The sequence below is a fragment of the Nyctereutes procyonoides genome, unplaced genomic scaffold, assembly GCF_905146905.1.
Source record: "Nyctereutes procyonoides isolate TBG_1078 unplaced genomic scaffold, NYPRO_anot_genome, whole genome shotgun sequence".
Classification (NCBI taxonomy): domain Eukaryota; kingdom Metazoa; phylum Chordata; class Mammalia; order Carnivora; family Canidae; genus Nyctereutes; species Nyctereutes procyonoides.
This window is the reverse complement of record NW_026575140.1, coordinates 80,414,358-80,437,028: the sequence shown is the minus strand read 5'-3', so window position 1 is coordinate 80,437,028 and position 22,671 is coordinate 80,414,358. Positions and strand designations below refer to the sequence as shown.

The following is a 22,671-nucleotide window of genomic DNA, read 5'->3' as shown; positions in this document are numbered from 1 at the left end:
TCTGTCTCTCATGAATAAATAAATGAAATCTTTTAAAAAAAATAAATAAAAGAGGTTGGGGATGAGGAGTGGGGAACTGTCAGCAGAGAACAGGTTGTATGGTAAGGAGCAGAAGGAGGTCAGAGGGTAGACAACACAGGAGACCAGACAGGCCTCCAGCCAGGTTCCCCACGGCAGGGTCCATGGCCAAGTGTTGCTCTGCCCTTGAAGCAATGGAAGGTGGACCCTCCCCAGGGTCCTGAGATGGGGAGATGCCAAGGAGACCCTTCATCTGGAACAAAAGGGTCAAGAAGGGGAATCTGCAGGGCCAGGCTCAGTGTGTGAGGACAAAAGGCCTCATCTGTGCAGATGCCTGTGAGCACTGACGCACTGGGGCATGAGGGCCTGGGCATAACAGAGCGTCTTAGGGTTCCCAATGGCAAGAGATCAAACTCCTGGTGTACAGACAGTGATTCAAAAAAGGTTACTTTACTGGTCACTTATTACAGGAATTTTTTAAATGTTGGAGCTGGTAGAGATTTTAGGGACTACTTTGCACATGTCCTGGCTTAGTGCCTAGAACGCAGGCACCCCGCCCCCCATGTTTATTCAATGAATGCATACACGATTGGATGGAGAGAGAAGCAGAACTCTGAAACCGCTGATATTCGTAATGATGTTCTGACGTTTGAGATATTGATGTGCCTTCCGAATCCTCCAGGAGAAAGCTGTGCTTTCTGCACTCGTTAACTGCCTTTTAGGGTCAGGTTCTCTGATGATGGTAACTCCTTGTGAATCAGAATCCAAGCCGGTTCTGTTTGATCAACCTGCATGGAGTTCCTAGAATGTGCCAGACACTGTGCAGAAGTACTTCACTGCCCCTTCTGTTCCAGACCATGAGGGAATAGGATTCAGGGCTCTGACAGTCTCATGCTGCAGAGGAGGCAGGGGCAACTGCAGCAGGAGCTCCTCTGCCTCCCCACCTGGGGGTGAGGGATGCATTCTCTGCATCCCCTGGGGTTCCAAGCAACTTCTGCTTTGCGTTAAAAAAGATGGAGATGACCCCTCTGGCCCCCTCCTGCCTCAGCCAGAGCCTTCCACCCACTGGCAGCCTGGGGAGGTGGAAGGGGGGCGGCAAGGCTGCCACGGGGCTCTCGTCTCCTTGCCATTTCTTTGGCGGCTCCCTCACTGGCCCTGTTTTTCAGACCTCTAGTAATAAAAACAAGCCAATAAAATGAACATGAAAATATATTCATTAGGATTTATAATGCTCATTAAAACTGCCTGTGTACGAAAGCATGACTTAGCTTCATATAAGTGGGAAAAAAATGCAAATTATACTGCATGCAAAGGAGATATTTCCCTAATCGTCCAATCAAATGCCAGCCCAATTATCTGTGGCCAACCCAATGGGTTAAAATTATACTCTCTCTCCTTGGACACAGTGAGGCGCCTGAAAGTGTTTCATTTTAATAAAAATGAAATCTGGACCCTGCAGAAAACCAGCTTCACTAATGACGTGTTTACACAGAGAAAGACAATTTCTAGTTAATGGTGATTACTACCGAGAACAAATTAAACTTCCTGGAGTATATGGGTTAGAGATAATGGGAACGGGGAAAAAAGTTATGGTTTTAGTGTGTGCGCGGCGGCATGGGGGAACAGGGTGACAGAGGAGAAAAGAAGCCCGGCACCTCCAGGAGGAAGTCGAGCCTGCAGGGATGCTGGGGTGGGTGAGGACGGGAGAGCTGGAGAGACTGGCTGTGTGGGTTGTGCCAGGCCCAGCCACCCAGCTCGGGCAGTGGGAGGGGGCAGCTGGCTCTGAGCTCTCAAAACCCTATGGCTGGCCCCCTTCATCTGGAGCAAGGCCTGCCTGCAAGCTCAGGCCTCCTATGCACTCTTTCCTTCTTGGGACAGCAGGTGACCGATTCTTACCACTCCTCAGTCTTTGGGAACATGTGGAAAGTGCCTCCCATCCCATTCCACTGGCTTAGTGGTGACAAAGCCCAGAGGCAGACCTAGGCAAAGCCAAAGTGAGCAAGCAAGCTTCAGATGGGTGACAGAGGGAGCAAAATGGACAAGGAGGTAGAATGACAGGATAGTCATTATGTTGGTAACATAGCTTTGCCAACCCTTCACTAAGTCCTTACCCTCTGGAGGGTGCCATTCTAAAACATTACTCATTTTTACCGTCACCTTTGGGGCAGTATCATCATCATCTTCCTCCTCCTTCTTAAAGCAAGAAAACGGAGGCCAAGAGATGATGTCACACGCCTCGTGAATGAAAAAGTTGAGTTTCTAACCCTGATCCAATCCTAAGACCGATGCTCCTAGCCATTGGGCTATCCTGTCTGGCTACTATGAATACGGAGCCCTTTACTATTGGTATCCTCTGGGCTATGAAAAAGAAGCCTCCAGCTTACCGCACAGACTCCAGGCACTCAACTTCCTATTCGCTCCTTTGCCCACTGGAGGACATGGAGATGCTCCTGCAGCAGCGAAATCTCAGGAATTGCCAGATCGCTTCTGCTCCCCATCTCCCCTCTCCCCTACCTCCTACAGGTGAGCCAGGGCAGGGAGGTGGGAAGGGAGCCAGGATTCCTCCAGTGCTGAGTTTTAATGTATGTTCTTTTGTAAACAAGAACAATCATTTGTGAACAGGCCCAGATGCAAACAGTCCCCAAATCAGGAATTCCAGCTCAGAGGCACAGAATAATACAGCTTTGGGGAAGATTTAATAATAGTAAAATTAAAATTGTAACTGAAGCATAATGAAGAATGTGGTACAAACAGGCACTGCAAAGGAAAAAAAAAAACCCTACACAGATTAGCCCCTATGGAATAGTGATTGGTTGAGAGCAACAGTAAACAATGCACAGAAATGCAACTTAATTATCTCGCAATTCTTAACATTCTACCAAAGCCACATGGAAAGCTTTGATGTTGGCAGCAGCGAGGCAGCAGCGGCGGCAGCTCCTCTGTCTCCCCTGCTCCTGAAGGAAGATCATTACTAAGAAATTTGCAACCACTCCAGCAGCTGAGCCAAAGAAGAGCAGCGGGGTTTATCTGCTGAGAAACCAGGAAGTGGCCAACCACCTGGGAAGAAAGCGTCTCTCGAGGGCCACCAAGTCAGGGGATTGGCGGACAAAAAGAGAGCTCTGAGGATTGGGGCATGAGGATCAGGATGCTGGTAGGGGAGGCTCAGCTGACAACCCATCTTCAGAGCTAAGTGGGTAGGCCTCCTCGGGGAGCCTGGGGTCCATCAGCCCCAGGACTGGCTTAGTGAGCACCGGGGTACTTGTTGGATGGAATCTGGGTTCCCCCACCTCTCCCCTTCCCCCCCAAACACACAGTGAGTACCATCTGGTTGAGAATATCTTCATTGTTCCTGGGATTGTCCCTGAGTTGACCAGCCAGGGTTCAGGGCCACGGGGTAAGAGACCCAGAAGAAGGACTCTTCATTCTGAGTCAAATGCCTCTTTTAAGGATGTTTCTGAAGGACATCTGAAGAGATGGATTCAGTGGACTCTCGCATCCAGAAGCCGAGACCAAGACGCCAAGGCCTGGCTTCCTCTCTCTTGAACTCACCCAAGAACATGGCACCACAGCCACTAATCCATTTCCTTCCTCTTTGGAGTCCCCCTTTACTCTTTGTGAATGGTGATTCCTAGAAACAAGGGATTCCTCATCTGATCGGTCAGTTGGTTGGCTGAGGGCAGTCCTGCCAAGAGACCGGGGGGTGGGGGTGGGCAAGATGACCTCCTGTGGTCCCAGGCATACACAGGAGTGTAAGAAACCAAAACTGTGGTCCATGAAGTCCCTACATCAAGGTTTGCTTGGATTTTTGCCTTGTCTAAGCTCCTAGGAAGCCTCCTGACTTTGTTTAGTTGAGTCCTGAAGTGCAGCAAGACAGAGCCCAGTTGATCCCTAATCATGAGATGGCCTGGGAAATTCCAGCCCTTTGGTGATGGAGGTTCTAGGGTGCCAGTTTTGGGGCCACCCACTCACGGGCTCTCCCAATGACTGGTCAAGTCCGGAGGAAGTCCTTGATCCCTAGACAAAATAGTCAAGACAAATAGGTTGCCCAGACTCCTGAGTGGCCTGGGGAGAAGAAAGAGGTAGTTTTTTCCTGCGCAGGTGATGGGGATGCTGCTCTAGTTCCCCAGCAGTTGCCACTGTCCTGGAAGGAAATATTTTCTGTGGCTCCTCAGGGTTTCACTCCTATCATTTTGGAAATCAGTTCCTGGGTAGACTAAGTTCCCCCGTTTCACAGATTGTAGATTCTGAGTTGTAATGGAGGGAGGCTACTGAGAGCTCCAAGGTGATCCTAGAGAACACTGAGGGGTCTAGGATGGATGCATTATCCACTGCTGGGGGCTAGGGGCTGGGGGCTGAGGGCTGGGGGAGGGCAGGGAGAGGCAATCTCAGTATTGATACGTTTATGTGGGATGCTGAGCTATAGAGACTCTGGTACGTTGGAGCACTGCAGAGACTCACCAAGACCCTGCCTCCTCTGGCAGGGCAGTTTCCAGAAGTGAACAAAACGTGCCCCCCACCTTCATCACGCCCTAACTCACCATTATGGTTAATACAGATTAACAGTCTACCCCCCTGAACACGATTTCCATAACCCTTATCTCATTCTGAAAATATCTCGCTTACGTAGGGTTCATTGTCTACCCTCCTTTTCCACTAAAATATAAATTCCTTAAGAGTAGGGGGTGTGTCAGTGTTGTTCAGCACTGTGGCCAAAGTGCCAGGCAAGTGGCAAGTTCTCCATAAGCGTTGGCTGAATGGAAGAATAAAATGCCTGGAGCCAACAGCCTAGGCCCACTGTTATCCTCAACCTCCCTTTCTCAGTCTCACCTTGGGGGTGGCCCAGTCTGCCCTAAAACACCTGGCCTCAAGATACGAGTGAGGCTGGAGCTTGGCCAACAAGGGGCTGTGGGACAGGGAAATGCTCCTAGAATCTGAAAACATAATGGAAACAGATGTAGAGTGCTCACAGGCTCAGTACCAGGCGTGGCTCTGAGTCCTCAACACGGATTAGCTCATTTTCATGGTCACAATGTGGGTTTTGATCCTGCCAAGTCCACTAACTGGCTGTATGACCTTGGGATGGTCACTTCCTCTCCCAGCCTTATTGTCTCAGTCACTGAGAAAATGGAGAAGAGTGGGTGCTACTCTAGAATATCTGCTAGACTGTAACCCCAGAAAGGACAGGGGCTACGTATGCACTGTTGCAGCCTCAGGATCTAGCACAATGCCTGGCACATGGGAGGTCCTCGCTAAGTGTTTATGAAACGAACAAAGTAATGTTCTGTCTACCTGTGTTCTCGGATCCTAAGCTGCCCATTGTTCTGCAGCACGCAGGTCACTTTCTCATGTCCCTTCGGCCAAGGAGTCCCTGTCTATTGCTTCCAAAAGCCCCAGGGAACCTTAGACTCGGAGTTCACCTAGAAGTGTGTCCTCAACGGAAGTGAGACAGGGACTCCCAACGCAGCTCTGGGGCTGGAGGAAGAGAGAACTGGCCAGAGTGGGCAGGGGATTCTGTGTCACCCAACACAGGGATTGTGATCCCACACTGCCACAGGCTACAGCCCCTCAGAGGAGCCTGCAAGTAGGCAGGGCAGAGCTGATGCTTCTCTTTATCTTACAGATGCAGAGACTGAAGCTCAGGAAGGGTAAGCCACCTGCCCAAAGTCACACAGCTGTGTGACCCCGAGGCCTCCTCCCATTGCTTCCCTTGCTGCCCTCACCGCTCTCAGACTAGAACCCTGATGCTTTTGGCAGAGGAGAGAGCTGCTGGAGAGGTGGCCCCTCACGGAATCTCCAGCACCCCATCACGGCCTTGGAGGCACGGCAATCCGAGCGAGATCTGGGAGACAGAAAACTAGTGGTGACTTTATGCACTTGCAGATTTAAACACACGTTTTATTCTTCGTAAAAAGCTGCCTGGCAGTTGCCCGGGTGCTACATTTTTGCAGATGTCAGATGCGTCCACCTCTTCACCCCAGTTGCCTAATAGCCCAAGTGGTTGCTGCCTCCGTTTGTTTGTCTCCTTGGGGTGTGCTCTCTTCAGCCCCGGGAGCCCCAGGAAGCCTGGTGTTACATAAGCACCTCATCAGAATAAACATCCAGCTAGATGCCTCTTCCTTCAGTCCTCCCGCCCTGGAGGAGCGCCTACCTCTAGCCCCGCGTTCTCCCAGAGTGCAGAGAGAGATTTCTGTTCCTGACAGCTGCCCCTTATTACCAGTGGTCGCCCTGAGGAGCCAAGGCCAATTTGCAGCATCTCTGGGCATCTCGTGCCTTCTGTAAAGAACGGGGGGTAGGGGATCGCCTTTACTCTGACCCCAGACTCCCTCCTAAGCATCCTGGCATCCCTCCTAGCAGGTATTTATTCAGAGAAAACCTACTGTGGGCCAGGCCCTGTGCTGGGTACCAAGAATATAAATAGGAGTGGGCCTAGATCCCTTCCTAGGGAAAAACCAAAGCAGAGCGGAGGTGACAGACGCGCTAAGAAATAACTACAGATCAGCAGCTATAATTGAGAAATATATGTATTCTGGGATCCAGGGAGGGAGGAAGGAAGTTGTGGCTCCGCCCAGGAGTCAGTGGCATTTGCGAGGGGCTTTGAAGGACATGCAAGTGTGAATGAAGGAGCAAATGAATGAGTTAGGATACATAAACTGCACAAAGTAATACATGACAGGAGGTGTGAAAAGCAGTAGGGAAAAGAGCATGTGGAGGATTGAACTAAAGCCACTTCTCCTGGTACTCAGCTACCCCCAAACTGGCTCTGGTCTGGCCAGACTCCCTCCTTCTTTGAGAGCAAAACTAGAGGCTGGGGAGTCCTAGTCACTGCTGACTTCACCTCTTTGTGGCCTCTGTTCCTACCTCTTTAGACTAGAGCCAACGATATAGTATCTACACATAGGGTTGTTGCAAGGACTAAACGAGATACTATGTACTATGTACACGTGTGTGGCGGGCCTCGATAAATGGAGGAATCATTATTACTGCTTTTGTTACTATTACCACTACTGTTCCTGGCAAGCTTCCAGGAACCTTAAAAAAAAAATGCCTGGGAGGCATAAAAACACTTCTGGATATACTTGATTCTCCACATGGTAAAAGATTAAATTCTTCACTTCCAACCTAAACATATCAGGAAGGGCCTTTCTACTCTTTCTTGGTGATGAAATGAAAAACATTTTGGAAGAGGCAGCCTTATATCACAGGAGCTTGCTTGGGCAATCCTCAAAGGCTTCACATAGGTTCTGTTGCCCGGGACAGAAGTCAGAGCCAATAGGTGACCCACTTAGCTCAAAGCTTCGCTCATACAGGTGCATTAAAGAGCTCTACAGATGCCGCTATTAGGATCCCTTAAAGGAGTGAGCTGACGCCCGCATGCAACCCCAGGCCCTGCTGGTGAAGGCGCAGTGTGTGTGTTTGTGGGGGGGTGTCCACTGCTGTCACTGGAGATGGTTGGTGGTGAAGAAGTTGCCCGGCATCTGCTGGGTTTGGGCCTGGCAGTCCCACATCCCGGGGAGCCACATGGACCTCTCATGGAGTACACTGTCTTGTCCTGGTTTTCAGGACCCCACCACACACACTTACCCAAATGCCCAAGCCTGAGGAGAGGATCTCATCCTGGATACCTCACCACCCCCCACCCTCCATTTCAAGCCTGTCCTTTCTCTACCTGTAACACCTCACAAATGTATACAGTGTTCTCTTTCTCCACCACTACTTCCTTCAGGCAGGACACCAGCGTGACTTGCAATACCTTTCTAAAAGGTCTCTTTGATTGTTTTTTTTTTCCCCCTGCCTTCCTCTAATCCATTCCACACACTGAAACAGGAGTGATCTTTCCAGGACACAGATCTGGCCAAATCAGTCCCTTGCTTTGAACTCTTCTGCGTACCAACCCATCCCCTGATAGCCTGGCGCTCGAGACCCTCCGTGGCCTCCAGCCCCACCTCTCACCACAGCCTCTTTCCCACACAGTGCTCCTGTCAGATGTGAAATCCTGCATTTCTGCCCCCCAGCCAAGCCCTCCCTAACTGCTGAAGTTCCCTCGGCTTTGAGTACTTCCAGTCACTCCCTTGTTTCTTGGCTAACTCCTCATCCTTCAGGTATCAACCCAGACATCCCCGCTCTCGAGGAACCTTCCTTGATCCCGCCAGATTTTATGAGGTGCCCTCTGTGGGGCTCTCAGAGTGGTCTGCCCTTACCATACTGTCCTCGAAGCGCCTGCCCACCTGTCATCTGTCCCTATTCTCTCACTGAGCACTGAGCTCCAAAAGGATTCCCATCCTGAATCATGCTCGAACATAGTGGGCAATAAACTTTTGTTGAATGAACAACAAATGAACAAACAAATGCATCAAAGACAAACTAAATGAATGAATGAATGAATGAATGAGTGATTTAGGCCACATAAGCTGAAAAAAAAAATCACATAACAGGAGGTCATCCCCACCGTGGAAGCTGAGCACATGACTCAGAAGGCAGAGACACGGGGTGGAGGCAGGAAGAGGTCCGGGGCTGATCCAGCAGGTGAGCAGCAAGAGAAGAAGGGAGGGGCCCTGGCAGAAAGGCAGGAAGGACACATGAATGAACTGCCCCTTTCCGCCCGGCTCCCGGCTCCCGAGCCCTGCACCCTGTCTGCATTAATCTCGGCTACCTGAAAACAGAGAGTTTTGCCAATAAGGAGACTTAACGCCATTTCATAAACTTTCTTTAAATTAAAATCAGGCAACGCACACACATACACATATACCCCACAGACATCTTCGTCGCTGAAAAGTTGCTCCCTATAAAATAAAAGAAGCTGTTTAAATGTCTTCCTTCCAAGCTAGCCCCACAGAGCTGGAGCTGAGAATACATTAGCCTTTAATGAAGTGAGACTCTCATCTTCCAGGAGACACCTCATTTAGCGCAATTGTTTCAGAGCCATTACAGAAAGACAATTACAAGGAAGCGGGGAGAGTAATTGGAAATGCTGGCAGGAGTTGGGCGAAATGATAATAAATAAAAATATTCAACCTAATAAGCTTCCAGGAGGGGGTGGGATGAACAAAATCAACATAATTAGAACTGAACCTTAGCAAGGAAACACAGACAGCAGGGTGGCAAGTGCTCAACTTGTACAGGAAGAAAGAAGTCGCAGGCAGCCGAAGATGATTCCGGGCCGCGGGCTGCTGGCCCCCTCCGGAAGCTGCTGGAGGGCGGAGGGGTGCCCAGAGCCCAGGGCTGGCGGTCGGGGGGTGCTCAGGGTGTGCTGTTCCTGGCCACGGAAACCTGGAAGGCTGGGCCTGGCGCAGCCGGGGTCCTCTGTGCGAGGAGCGGGGCCGGGGGAGTTCGAGGGGGGAGCACGGCCGCAGCCCTGGCTCCGTCGCTGTGGGTCTCTAGTTTGGCACCATGGGCTAGAGGCCTCCACTCTCTGGGCCTCGCTTCTCTCATCTTAACTCCAGGGAGACAAACTACAAGATCTGTAAGTGGTCTCCCTGTCTTCCGTGAAGGCTGTCTCCCTCTATAGGTGTGTCTTCCTCTCCTTATCTGATAGGTCCCCTCTTGGGTTCTGAAATTTCAACTCGGGAGCCTAGAATTTAAACTTAAGAGAGTCAGCCTGAGCATCGTTTATATCCAAGTCATTCCTGACCCCACTCTACTTCCCCGCCCCCCAGGGGGCACTGGCCACATCCTACTTGCCAGGCCCTGGCCTGTCTGCTGGATCCCTCGCAGCTCCTAGAACACAACTGTGTTTGTTGATAGCTCCGTCTCTCCCTAAAAGGCCATGAGTACTGTTTAGAGCATTTGCCGGGGAAACGGTATGAGGCCTGGGACTGGTTTCAAAATAACCCCAGTGAACAGGGGAGTGCTGATTTACATTATGATTTCTTGTTTGGTTGTTTTTGAAAAAGGAATGTACTAACTTGAGGTCAGGGACCTCAGATTTGTCACCCGCTACTTAGCTCCGGACCCGGTACACAGCGGGCACATACTTATTTTTTTGTAGCATAATGGGTCTCCAGTAAACATGTCAAATAAACTGACTGAGGATCAAACTGAAGTCAAATTTTAAAACTTTGGAAGATTCTCAGATAGTCTCAAGCAATTCCAATAAATATAATTCAAACCACACTTAATTTACTGAGAGCCGGTAATATGCCGGCAGTGTGCCAGGCCCTGGAGATTCACGGCGGAACAAGATTCCCCAAGTGACTTTCCCTAAGGAATTTGCCATCTAGTGAGACTCAGGTTGTAAGGCTTGAGGCATGATGTGAGGCCACACTAGGGGGTGGGCCATTTGTCCTGAGACACAGGCATATATGCTTTAGTCTCAAGTCCTGAACAGTGGGACAGTGCCCTTAAGTCCGTGGTCTTCAAATGAGTTTACACGTCTATCAGTAAAAAATTTTCATATACCTTCAATATGTATAAATATCAATGTGCGTGTGTGTGTGTGTGTGTGTATTAGACCTACTACTCTACCAATATATGTCTTATGGAACATATTCAGAAATGGAAATCTAAACAGGATGAGATTTAAAAAAATAAATAAATTTGAAATATTTTCTTTTCTTATTCCAATGACCTATCTTGCTCACTTGGTTTTGGAGATTTCATGTGTAGAGTACCAGGGTCCCAGGACTAGACAGGCCTGCCATATAGAAGGGGTGCATGCAGGGCTCAGTCAGTTAAACATCTGACTCTTGATTTTGGTTCAGGTGATGATCTCAGGGTCACGATGTCAGGGTTATGAGACTGAGCCTCATGTCAGGGTCCATGCTGGGCATGGAGTCTGCTTAAGATTCTCAATCTCTTTCTCTCTCCCTTCCTCCCCCCCCCCCACACCCCCAGTTCACATACACGTACCCTTTCTCTAAAAAAAGAAAAAGAAAAAGAAGTAATTCCAGGCTGCTCAGTATACCAAGTGGAATTTAACACCTGCTTTTCTCTGGTCCTAACACCCAGTTTCCAGTACCTGGTGACAAATGTGCCTCCAGGTCCATTAGAACCCTGGAACAGAAAAGCCAAGCAAAGGATGGGAGAAGAACCCAGACACCTCCCTCTGAGAGAAACCAGGAGTAGTCTTATTCATTCATTCATTTGGCAAACACTTATTATAAATTCAGAATGTGCCAGGCACCATGCCAGGTGGAGTGAGGGCTACAGGCCAGAACCCTGTGCTGACTCAGTTTCATGGAAAAGGCAGGATGCAGATACACTTGGGATGCGGGTGGACACTGATCAGTGTCAGGAGATTCAGGCCAGGTACTCTGGGAGGGAGAAACTGCCTTCCCCTGAGTGATCTAAGACTTGTTCAAGAGGTGGCATGGGACTAGGGAATATGGGCAGGCTTTGGCCACGCAGAGAGAGAAGAGACAGGTTGTTTTCCTCTTCAGGAAAAGGAAATGTCTGTGACAAAGACACAGGGGCAGTAAATTAAGGGGGTCATTCTACTTTGCCTATCCTCTGTTCCATCTGGAGATCCCATATCCTGAGGCCAGGTGGGAGAGAGAATGCTTACCAGAATTGCAAATACAAGAGACAGGGGCCTGCTCTCAGACTGAACACCCTGGAAACTAGAGAGTGAGGCCTGCTGCCATGCCAGCCTCCCATCAAACATGCCAGGTTTGTCCAACAAAACAAGTATTTATTGAGTGCCAAAGGCTAATGGGAGAGAAAGCCAGTCTAGTAATGGGCATTCTCTTTCTTTTTTTTTATTTTTTTTATTTTTATTTTTATTTTTTTGGGCATTCTCTTTCTTTAGGGATGGACAGAGCTTGAGCTGGCCTCCAGGCGAGGTAGAACAGAGGACTCCTAAGGCCCTGGCTAGTTCTGGGATGCTACCTTCTGGACTCTCAAGCCCTCAAGCGCGAGGCCTCTCTAGGAAAGATGTAACTAAGATACAGTGTGATAGACAGTCACAGAAAGGTGGTTGATGTGCACTGGGAGCACAAAGATGATAAAGCCCAGCCGGGATGTGGTCACACACTCATCACCAAGCAAGTGAGTTCTAGCCAGGTAAACCAGGGGGATGGACAGCGTTCTAGGCAAGGAGAACCATATGCATAGAAGCAGAGAAGCACAAGAGTACAGAAACCCAGGATCTTTCTGGTGGAGGCCAGTGGTGATAGGATCCAGCCACTCCCAAGAAAGCAGGAAGCGTTGGGGCCCTGGGGGGGGGGGGGAGACAAGAAGCCCTGGGAGTCGCTCTTAGGCTGGCCCTGCTATGCCTGGAGCAGGGTACCACACACAGTTGGTGCTTAATAAATGTATGTAGATGGTAAATTGTCATCTCTAGGAAGTAAAGGCTGGGATAAGCAATTCATTCTTATAAAGCCCCAGGCAGGGCCACATGCTGAGATGCATTTATTAAAGTCTTTTGATGAGAGAGGGAGGGAAGAGAAGAGGGAGGAGGAAGAGCTGGGACCGGAGCTGCCTGTCATCATCTTGACAGAGCCCCCTGCACCCCCTCCTCCGCTGTCCCCACCGCTTTACATCCAGGAGCAGGCACAGGGTCTCAGAGGGGAAAGCAGATAGGAGCCATGGCAAAGGAAGGAAAACTAGCAATGGCGCCCTAAGCCCCAAAGCCAGGTCAAGCATGCCTAAGATTTCTTTAATTTTTCCCAAGAACCCTATAAGGTGGGATTTCTATTAGTCTGTAACAGATAGGCACACTAAGGCTAAGTAAAACATGGTTGGCCGAGGAAGTGGGAGCTCAAATCTGTTGGACACTATTCCTCTAGATGCTTCCCAGTTCACAGAGTGGATAGGGCAAAGGGAAGACAGACATGGACACCAGCTGGTGGTTTGTGGCCCTAGGTCCTGGGTCCCCTCCTGTCTCCTCAGGTTCTGCTGGCCCCCGATGTCCCTAGGTGAAACCCTAGAAGTTGGTGAGAAACTGCCCCAGGACCCAGGCTGAAAACAGCCAGCAACCCTCAAGGACGTGGAAGGTTCTCTGTTAAAGGCAGTTTGGTGGGCAGCCCTGGTGGCTCAGCTGTTTAGTGCCACCTTCAGTGTGATCCTGGAGGCCCGGAATCGAGTCCCACCTTGGGCTCCCTGCATGGAGCCTGCTTCTCCCTCTGCCTGTGTCTCTGCCTCTCTCTCTCTCTCTGTGTCTCATGAATAAATAAATAAAATCATAAAAAAAAAAAAGGCAGTTCGGAAGGACCCTTAGTAGACACAACCACAGCAGCCTCTCATCCTCTTCTCACCCCGGCCCTTTGCTCCAGCCTTGAGTTACATTTTGCATCCAGAAAGCCAGCACACCTGTCCTACAAAATCCCAGGGACCTCCCTGGGCCCTGACCTATTTCCCCTCCCAAGAGCCGGGAGCCTTGGGTTCCATCCATTCCAGCCTCTACCAAACCCTCAGTGGCCTTAGGTGAGTGTTAGCTCCTTTTGAGCCTTAGTTTCCCCCATTTGATACTGAGGAACTCAGTGATCTCTAAGGTCCCTGAGCAACCCATGGGCCTCTTCCTCCCTTCCCAGACTTCTCCTTTTCCTCCTTGCCCCATCCCATAAAAGCCAGGAGCCCCTTCCCTTGGGTGAGCCACCTGCAGGCTGAACAGCCCATCACAGGCCCCTGGGGACCACAGGCGAGGCCGTCCTGTAACCGAGGGCTAGAAGCCTGGAATGGACAGACGACCACCAGAGCCTCTGCACAGCCTGGCCAGGGTGTGCTGGCCACCACATTTGGGAAGGTGTCCAGGTCCCTGATTCAAAGGTGCTTCATCTGAGATGTCTGAGTGCAGTGGGAAGCACAGCCTTCGGGGTTGTGCAGACGTGAGTTCACTCTCCTCTTTCTAGCTGGGGAACAAGGGTGTGTTGCTTCACTTTTCTGATTATGCCTGGCTCCCTGATTTGTTCTGTCATTAGAGGACTTGTCTCTGAGGGTTGGTGGGAGGGTTACAACAGATAATGCATAAGAAACCTGAGCGGTGCCTGTCACACAGCAGAAACTATGCTTCTTCAATGCCCCCTACATTAGTATAACAGTAGGACTCCCAAAGTACTTGACAGTCCTGAAAATCACATGGTGTAGGGGAGAGAGCTGCCACCCACACTCAGCCACTCACCAAGGCTGAGCAGTTTCATGAAAAAAAAAACCCCTTCCAGCAGGAAAGGGCTCCCCCAGGGAGAGACCCAGGTGGGTCACTTGAATGTGATACACTTTTTTTTTTTTAAAATTGGGTTTAAAGTTATAAAACAACAGCAGTGAACTCCTCCTGCCTCTGCAGGTACTTGGGCCCAGGTGGGGATCGGAGGCATTAATTAAACTCACTCAACCTCCCCCACAAGACCGGTGGTCCTGAGTTCCCGAAGCTTCTCTCCATGTGGTCTCCTGCACCAGAAAGTGGCTCCTCTCCAAGGCTCAGCCTGGAGAAGTATCCACCTTGTGGACCAACTTCACAGGCACCCTCAGACCCCCTCCTCCAGACGCCCACCCCAACCTAGCCTAATTCTGTCCTAAGTATTCCTAAGGTGCTTTCCAATTTCCCGCTGTAATAAATGGCACAGAATGCAAATGGAGGTGGATGTGGGACACAGATGTTTGCACTAATTTAATTGAGGGAACACCTTGGATTAAACACTTTGCAAAACACTCACAAATAGGTTCAGTGCATTCGGTAATGAAAAACCTCCCAGCCCCCTGGCACTTCGCTGCGGCTGCCTGGGGCTCCAGGAGCGGCGGCTGGGGGTGGGAGGGTGTGGGGGAGTGGCCCAGAGCAGGATGGAGAGGAGATGCCTCCAAACACAGGGAGTGAGGCAAAGGAGCCAGTTCCTAGGAGGGCTTCCAACAGATTTTCTACCAGCTGGGGCTGACTCCAGCAAAAGCAAGAATCTGGAAGGGTTGAGGAGCGAGGTAGGCAGCACCTGCCTCCCCATGTGGGTAACTGCTCACCTGTAGGGGTCAGCAACTGGCAGGTGCCTCCCTGTCCTAAGGACTCAGCTCCATCCTGGAGGGCTTGACTGCCCGTCTGGCTGATGGCCAGTCACCTCCCTGTACAGTATTGAGGTCCCCAGGCCCCATGACCCTATGGAAGATCAGCCTATTTGATCTTTTGGGCATGAGGGTGGGTGGAAAATATCTCTCAGAAATTTGGGGCTTATTTGCAAGGCAGTGATAATTTCTCTGAAGCTTCTTCCTCGCCTTCCCCTACAGATTAGGGGACTTCCAAAGCTCAAATCCTGTGCCTCTACCAAGCTCCAGCCTTCCACCTTCCCTTCTCACCATCTATCCATTCATCTCCTTAGCTCTGGGGCTCCAGAGAAGAGCTATGCTCATCTGACCTGAGGCACGCACTGTGGCCAGGGAGGCAGACATTAATCGTCACAGGTACACTGTGATAAATGCCCTCAGAGAGGCACACTTGGTAACCCGGGAGCTCAGGGACAGTGCAGCAACTTGGTGCAAGATGGTCAAAAGAGAGTGGAAAAAAAGGGAGAAGGATTCCTGGCAGAGGAACAACATTTGCAAAGATAGGCAATTGCAGAGACTCAGGAGAGACTTCCCATGTGGGTCCACTTGGGGGACGGGTGGCCCCAGTGTAGATGGACCATTTTCACCAGCCCCCTCCTCCCACCCCAGCCCCAGATAGTTCTCATAGTTGGGTAAATCTAGGATCAGTTCCTGTAATGATTGCTGTGTAAGTCTCAGAGTTCAAATCAGGCCAGGATGATTTTATATTCCTGAAAACAGAATCCCTAATTTTCAAACACAATGATCACTTCAAGTATAATAACCATTATAATAATAACCTCTTATACTTGTATAGTGCTTCATAGTTTATAAACCACTTTCACATATCTCTTACAATCCTCTATCAACAGCCCTTCGAGAAACATAGAATAGGTAGTTTCCATATTCTCACTTTCTGGATGAGAAAATTAATCCCAGGTTCTCAGCTACATAAATAACAGAACTAGGGCTCAGACTCAGGTCCATGTGACACCGAAGTGCATGCTTGTCTACTCATTCAATCATTTAGTCTTTTGACCATTCAGTGCATCATGGAGCACTGCTTGAGCACCTGTTATGTACCAAGAAACACTTGTTACAAGACTCAGAGCATGGAGAGCATAGTGGGGATATTAAGATGAGGAAAAGCCTAGGTGCAGAGACAGCACATTTACAGATACGCCTGGACCAACAGGAAAAACAGCAGGGCAAAAAGCAAAGCACTAAAGCTGAGGAACCAAGAAAAACACAAAGCCACTCTGCAAACACTGCGTCCTTCACTCATACACACACTCCCTGCAGCCTGCAGGCACTCATGTAACACGCATGTGCCCTTATCACATATGAAGATAGGAGCCACTTCTCCTGGGCTGCCTCCACGCTCCCCAGCATGGAACGCAGACTCCTCCACACCCAACTACCCGCTGCTAGTTGAGCAACAGTGCAGACCCAGCAGCTGGAGGCTGCCTGTGGAGCTGTTTCACCCCATCCACAGCTCATACGAGCAGTCCAGCACTGTGTGAGCCCTGGTGTTGTGGCGCAAGAGTGTGATACACTTCCTAGGCTGGCTGGCTTGTGGCTGACTGGCTGGATGGACAAATGGATGGTGGATGGAAGGATGGATGGATGGATGGATGGATGGATGGATGGATGGATGAGATAGAGAGGGACACTGGAAAGCACCAGAACTTTCACCTAGCTAGAGGTAGATCTTGTTGGGACCCTGCCAGTGGGCCCAATTACAGCTAAATACTGCTTTGCTTTCAGTTTCCTCTGCAAAAACAATATTCACCTCAAGGATCTATGTGAGAATGTGACAGAAGATGCTGACAAACGTAGTGCACATAGAAGTAGTGCCCTCCCACTCAGAAAGTAAAAGTAATGGACAGGCAAGTAACTGTGCAGGGACTCAACAGAAATCAGTCTCCTGACTTCCTACCACATCATCCATCCTGGGGCTTTAAGGACTTACTAGAGAATGCCCCTCTATCACCTTACCCTCTTCTACTAGGTTCATTCATTCTTTTTTTCATTTGACCAACTGGGTAGGGTACCTATTATGGCCAGGCCTGGTGCTAGGTACTAAGATTAGGAGAAGAGTAAGATTCAGTCCTTAACTTGGAAAGACAGACAAATAACTATGTTTGAGGTCCTGTAATAACAAAGAGGACATAGAAGGTGTGCAGCAGTGTTTCACAAAAGCCAGGGAAGCTCTGGAAGGAGGCAGTCATAGAGGAAGATATATGAGTTGGACATTGCAGGAGGATTAGGGGTCACCAAGTCAAGGAGATTCCAGACAGAGGATACAGCACGTGCAAAGGCTCTGTGCAGTTATACAGAGTATCCTGGGGGAACTGAGCAACTAGGTATATTTGGGGCCTCAGGAGTAGGAATGTGCCCATGTGTCTGAGTGTCTATAAGTATTAGGAAGGAGGAAAGAGCAAGGTGGGGTAGGAGGTGAAACTGGAAAAGTAGATAGGGTTGAGCCTGGAAGCCCATGGTCAGTCAGGCCAAGGAGGCTGCAAACAGTAAAGCACCACTGGGGTGTTGGAGCATGGGTGGGACGGGTCAGATACAGCAGCATTAATTAGGCTCCCACTATTCAGGCACAGCACTAGGCTCCTCTGTATATAGGAGGCTATCCTTGGCTGACTGATGATAAATGAATTTGAGGAGGTATTTTCTTCTTTGATTCAAGGCAATTATCCCTGGAGAAATGGCCAATTTGGGAGCAATTTTTCCTCTCTGAAGAGCCAGACTGGCTGGCTAATAGCAAAAGCAAGGGGAGGGTTCCCACATGGCCACCACCACCACCAGCACCTACAGCCAGAGCTGCTGGGAGCAGTGCTTGGAAATCCTTTAGAATGTCCTAGGGATTTGGGAAGAAGTTGAGAAGGGATAATGGTGGAGGTCACAGGAGCCAGAGAGGAAGAAAAAAGGGGAGGAAATCCCTCAAGCCGGACAAAGTCTGATGAGTCTGCATCTCTGGTGAACAGGACAGAAAGGCAAGGTGGGTGGTGGCAGCCACCCTGTGGTTCCCAAACCCTCAAACCTTCTCCAGTCCTGCTCACAGCGGGCAAGTTTCTCCCTCCCCTTCCTTTTCTTCTCTCCCCCAACCCCTTCCCTCCTTCTCAGCTCCTCTCCAGAAAGGTTTATGGAGAAGACTCCAAATAGCCCCCTCTCCTGCAGGCATAGTCACACCAACTGAAAGGAGATTTAATTAGCAAAATCTCGTTAGGCAAACGAAATTATCCGTAAGACAATACTCCTCTGGACAGGGGGTATGATTAAACAAAGCCATTAATTGAGAGAGTCGCTTTGGCAGCTCCCCGGATGCATTCATCTCCGGGCAGGCTCCACTTTGCCTCCTTGGGCCAGAGGAACAGACTCGGCGTCCTCCCCGCGGCCCCACCCGCTCCCCACTTCATCTCTCCCAGAGCCCCTCCAGTTGGGGCTGCAGACCTCGGCATCTCATCAGCGGCCCGCGCTGCCGCCAGATTCCTGCTAAAGTGCCTTGATTGCATAATGTCTATTTGCATAATGTAAATTGCAATCTCCTAGCTCGGGAGGCAGGAATCACAGAACAGCCATTATTTTTTACCACTCCACAAAAATTCTACATTTAGAAAGCAGATTTGCAGCTCAGAAAGCCGTATAAATCTGAATCCGCCAGAAACGCCATTAAATCACACCAATTAAGCCGGACCAACGAAGAGCCCCTGTCACTGTTCTCTGCACACTCAAGGACTCCCCGCCCAGATGGAGGCCACGAGAATCTGGAGGCTGTGGGAGCGGGACTGGGAGCAGGAGCTGCAAAGAGGCAGGGAATTCTGTCTTGTAAACCCTAACCTAACACACCCCCGAGCATAGGTGCCCACCAAGACCTGGAGGAGAGAGGAGGAGAGGTGGGTGCAAGGAGGCTGAGTTATTTCTGAAAGAGGACTTCAACTGCCTCAGTTCATACCTTCTATTGATTAAGTTCTTCTTTCCAGCTTATCTCTTAACTCGGACAAACGACCTTGTGGGCAAAACATCCCCTGATGGGAACCGAGACTACCCCTACATCGAGCAGTGACAACTGTCCTGACACCAGCAGGACTGCACGTGATTGACCCCAAGACAATGATCGGCCCGACCTTTGCTGCCCACCTGCACATACCCACCGACCTTCGTCCCGCATTTGCCTTATTTAAACAGGGGTGTGTTCTCAGCACTTTGGAGACAGTCTCTGTGACATTCGTCGGCTGTCTTCCTGGCGTTGGCCTCACTGGAATGAATTCCTTTCTTGTCTCCCCCACCTCTCCTCTCTCTGCCTCTGGATTTCGCCAGGGGTGAGTGGTCAAACCAGGTCTGTTTGGGGTCCCCGGAGCCAGCTGCTTTTCCACCCCTGCACCCCAGCTGCATTTCTTAAAACTCATTGCCTGATTTCTGGTGGTAGACACACTGTCTATAGACTTTCAGTTTATGGAGCAGGAGAGCATGGTTTGGAAAGAAGTCTGCACTCCTAGCAGAAGTAGTGGGGAGATCTAAGATCTAAGATCTTGCACCCCGTGCAAAACATCCATGCCTTTCGCAGCTCTTCTGTGACTTTTCCTCTCTTCTCCCAAGTCCCTTCCAGCCAAGTGTAAGAGACCATAGGAGAAATCCTGTTCAGACTGGGCTGGGCTGGAATCTGAGCGCTTTTTAAAAGCTGTTTCCTAGGGGTCACTGGGGAGAGAGGTGAGTCACAAGGTGCCTGGAAAGGGGCATTCTCTCTGCCAACTACCCAAGATCCCAGCTTTCCCGCAGCCAGCCGTACACCTGGTTACTCTTTTGCCTCTTTATTGCTCATTCAATATTCATTTGTCGAAGGGCAAGATGCTAATGTGTATTATTAAAATATCAATAGTTTATGAGTGAACTTTTATGGAGGGTACAGTTAAAGGAAAGATTCTTGACCATCCCTGTCAGGAGCAATGGAGAGAAACTATCTTTCTAACTCCACTTTTTATTTATTTCCTGGGTGGATGAATGGCTGAAGGGTTTTGAGTAGCTATTGTGTGCCAAGAATGGCTGTCGTGCATTCAAACGCTGGCTTCCCTTTGCTCCCCACCGCAGTCCTGGGAAGGGTATGCTGCAATCCCAACTCCATTCTGGAGATGACGAATCTGAAGACCAAGCAGATGTGCCTGGATCCCAAAGGTCCTGAGTCAGAATCTAAACTCTGATTTTTGGTCTTCGGACCCCAACTTTTTTCCCCTCAAGTTGGAGCCTTGAAAATAGAAATGATCCTTGTTTTTATCTGTTCCTTCATTTGTCCAAGTTAAACATTAGTTTCCAGACTTAAGTTCCAAACCCTGGCACCTTTTTATCAAAACCAAGCGCGCTTACCCCTCTCTTCCCTGCCCCCTCCCTTTCCGGCATTAGCCATTCTCAGATCTCAGCCCGTTGGGAAAATGAATCAGTCATGTCTCCACTCTTTCCTTGCCTGGGTTTTGCTTCTATCCTTTTAAGTCACAACAAGGTATCCAGTCACTCAGATTCTCTTCCAAAATTCAGCTGCATTTGGGTCGGAAGAATGGCAAAGGAAAGGGGGCCTGGTCCCTTAAAGGCACAGGTTCTAGTGTGTGGGAAAAGGGCAGGAAGGAGAGGAGAGGACATAGGGTCAGATAGGAAGGGCTGCCCAGACTTCCCCAGGCCTCAAAACAGCCCCAATAGCCTCTTAAGTCCTGCTCTTTGGTCCAAACCTCTCTCGACTTGGAAGGCCACTGAATTGGGAGTGTGGGGATCCCTGGGTGGGAATGAGGGCTATAGGCTTGAGGAATCCTTGGTCACAGGTCTAAATGCCTCTCCAGATCTGGCACTTCAAGCTGCGAGTTACAAACTGGACCAACATTTGCTGAAATGGACCATGAGGTGGAAGCTTCCACCAACTGCAGGACCTCTGAATACCAGCATGTCCTTGGGGAGTCCTGCTTTAGGAAGAAGCCTAGCCTGGCCTCTGGGGGTGTAGAGATGGACTTTAAACCCAGACATTCTGTGAGATAAGGGACAGTCTGATTATCAAAGATGGGCGTTTCTTTAGCCTTTTCTTTAGTCTTTGGAAATAGATGAGGCTGTACTGTGTCTGACTTGCCAAGTACTAGTCATGGTAGACTGTACTCACCAAAGATGGTTGCAACAACATATATCCCATCCCCATGCTCCTCTTTTAACGTGTTGTTGATCTTCTTCCTTTGAGTCATGGTGGGAGGGATGTCTATGTTTCCTTCCTGAAAGCACGGTAGGCCTTTGTAACTGCCCCAGTCAAGTCAAGAGAATGTGGTGGAAGTAAGGCTACTTGGCTTTGGCAGTACAGCCCCCACCGGCTCTAGCTCTCTTTCAGAGTGCTCCCCCTTGGCGTCCAGCCACCAGGCTTTGAAGAAGCCTGAGCCACACGGAGTGATCACATGGGCCTGGCTGGCAGCCCCAGCTAACATCTCAGCCAACAGCTGGGATCAGCCCCCCGAATTATAAGTGAATGGGCCTTCAGATGATTTCAGCACCCAGCTTTTCACTTGCCTCCATTGAGATCCCAGACCCAGTGGAAGAGACACACCATCCCTACTGTGCCCTGTTTGAATTCCTGACTCACGGGATATGCACAGAGTCAACATTATTAATACGCTAAGTTTTGGGGTGGCTTGTACAACCATAATAACTGGAATACCACTGGAATTAATTCGAATGTTTGCTATTTCCTGCTCAAATCCAGCCTTCCCTGGTCTTTACTCTGAGACTTCCGACTATTCCCTTCTCAACTGGTCCCTGTCCCTCTGAGCCTGCTCCCCTCCTCCTCCTCCCTCTCCAAAAGGCAGGATCCCGTGCCTGAGGCAGCCTTGAGAAACATTCCCTGAAGGATCATTTGAATCTTCCCACCTCTGAATCCCAGGACCCAGAGAAACCTGCTGTTCCTTGTTCCTCAGTACAGGCCCAAGAGCAGGTCCCTGTGAGGGAGCTTTCCCTGGATGCATGTGGCCCAGTGCAAGGCACCCGGTGTGGGGAGGGCCCTGAGAGACAGGGAGATTGTGCAGACCTTTTGCCCACACTCTTCACTCTCATTAAGGTTCACGCTCAGCTTGCTTCTCTCCTACTTGACTTGACTTATGAGGTCCCTTTAACCTCCGGTGCGAGGAGACGTGATTCTCACAAAGGTCTTTCCACTCTGGCTCCCCCCGGTCTCCCAGCCGCATCTCCTAGGTAGGCTTTCCTGGAACAGGATGGAGGGAGGCCCCCTTCCCTGCCCCCCTGGGCCCAGGCTCCGACCACTCCAGAGCCTGGGCTGCAGAGGCGGTGTCCTGGGAGCCACAGCCCGTCAATCACAGAGGCGACCAGCACTGAATCGCAGGCCATTAGGCAGGAGGGCCGGCGCCCTGCTCACTCACCGGGCAGCCATCGGCAGGATGTTAGACGATCGCATGGCGGCCATTCTTATGATTTATTCAAATACTCATTACAGTCAATCTATTTTTACACAGAGGTGAAGATGTGCGCTGATAACGGTTAATCATTTATAATTCCATGGACTGGTTGGAAGCCAATGTACTATCAGAGGCGCAGCGGCAGCCCGGCCTCCGGTAGCCCCAGAAGCAGGCTGGGAAGCTACCTACATAGGCCAGGGCAACCCAATCTTGGGGCTAACCTCTGCTGAGCAGAGACCAGGTTGGGAGTGCAGTGGGGACAAGAAGACCTGGGAAT

The 22,671-nt window shown here is 50.2% G+C and overlaps 1 protein-coding gene across 3 annotated transcripts in view; it reads right to left on the bottom strand.

The window, feature by feature from the left end:
• PKNOX2 (PBX/knotted 1 homeobox 2) overlaps nt 1–22,671 on the bottom strand; it is a 254,489-nt gene that overhangs the window by 162,970 nt on the left and 68,848 nt on the right. The gene's annotated exons all lie outside the window — the stretch shown is intronic.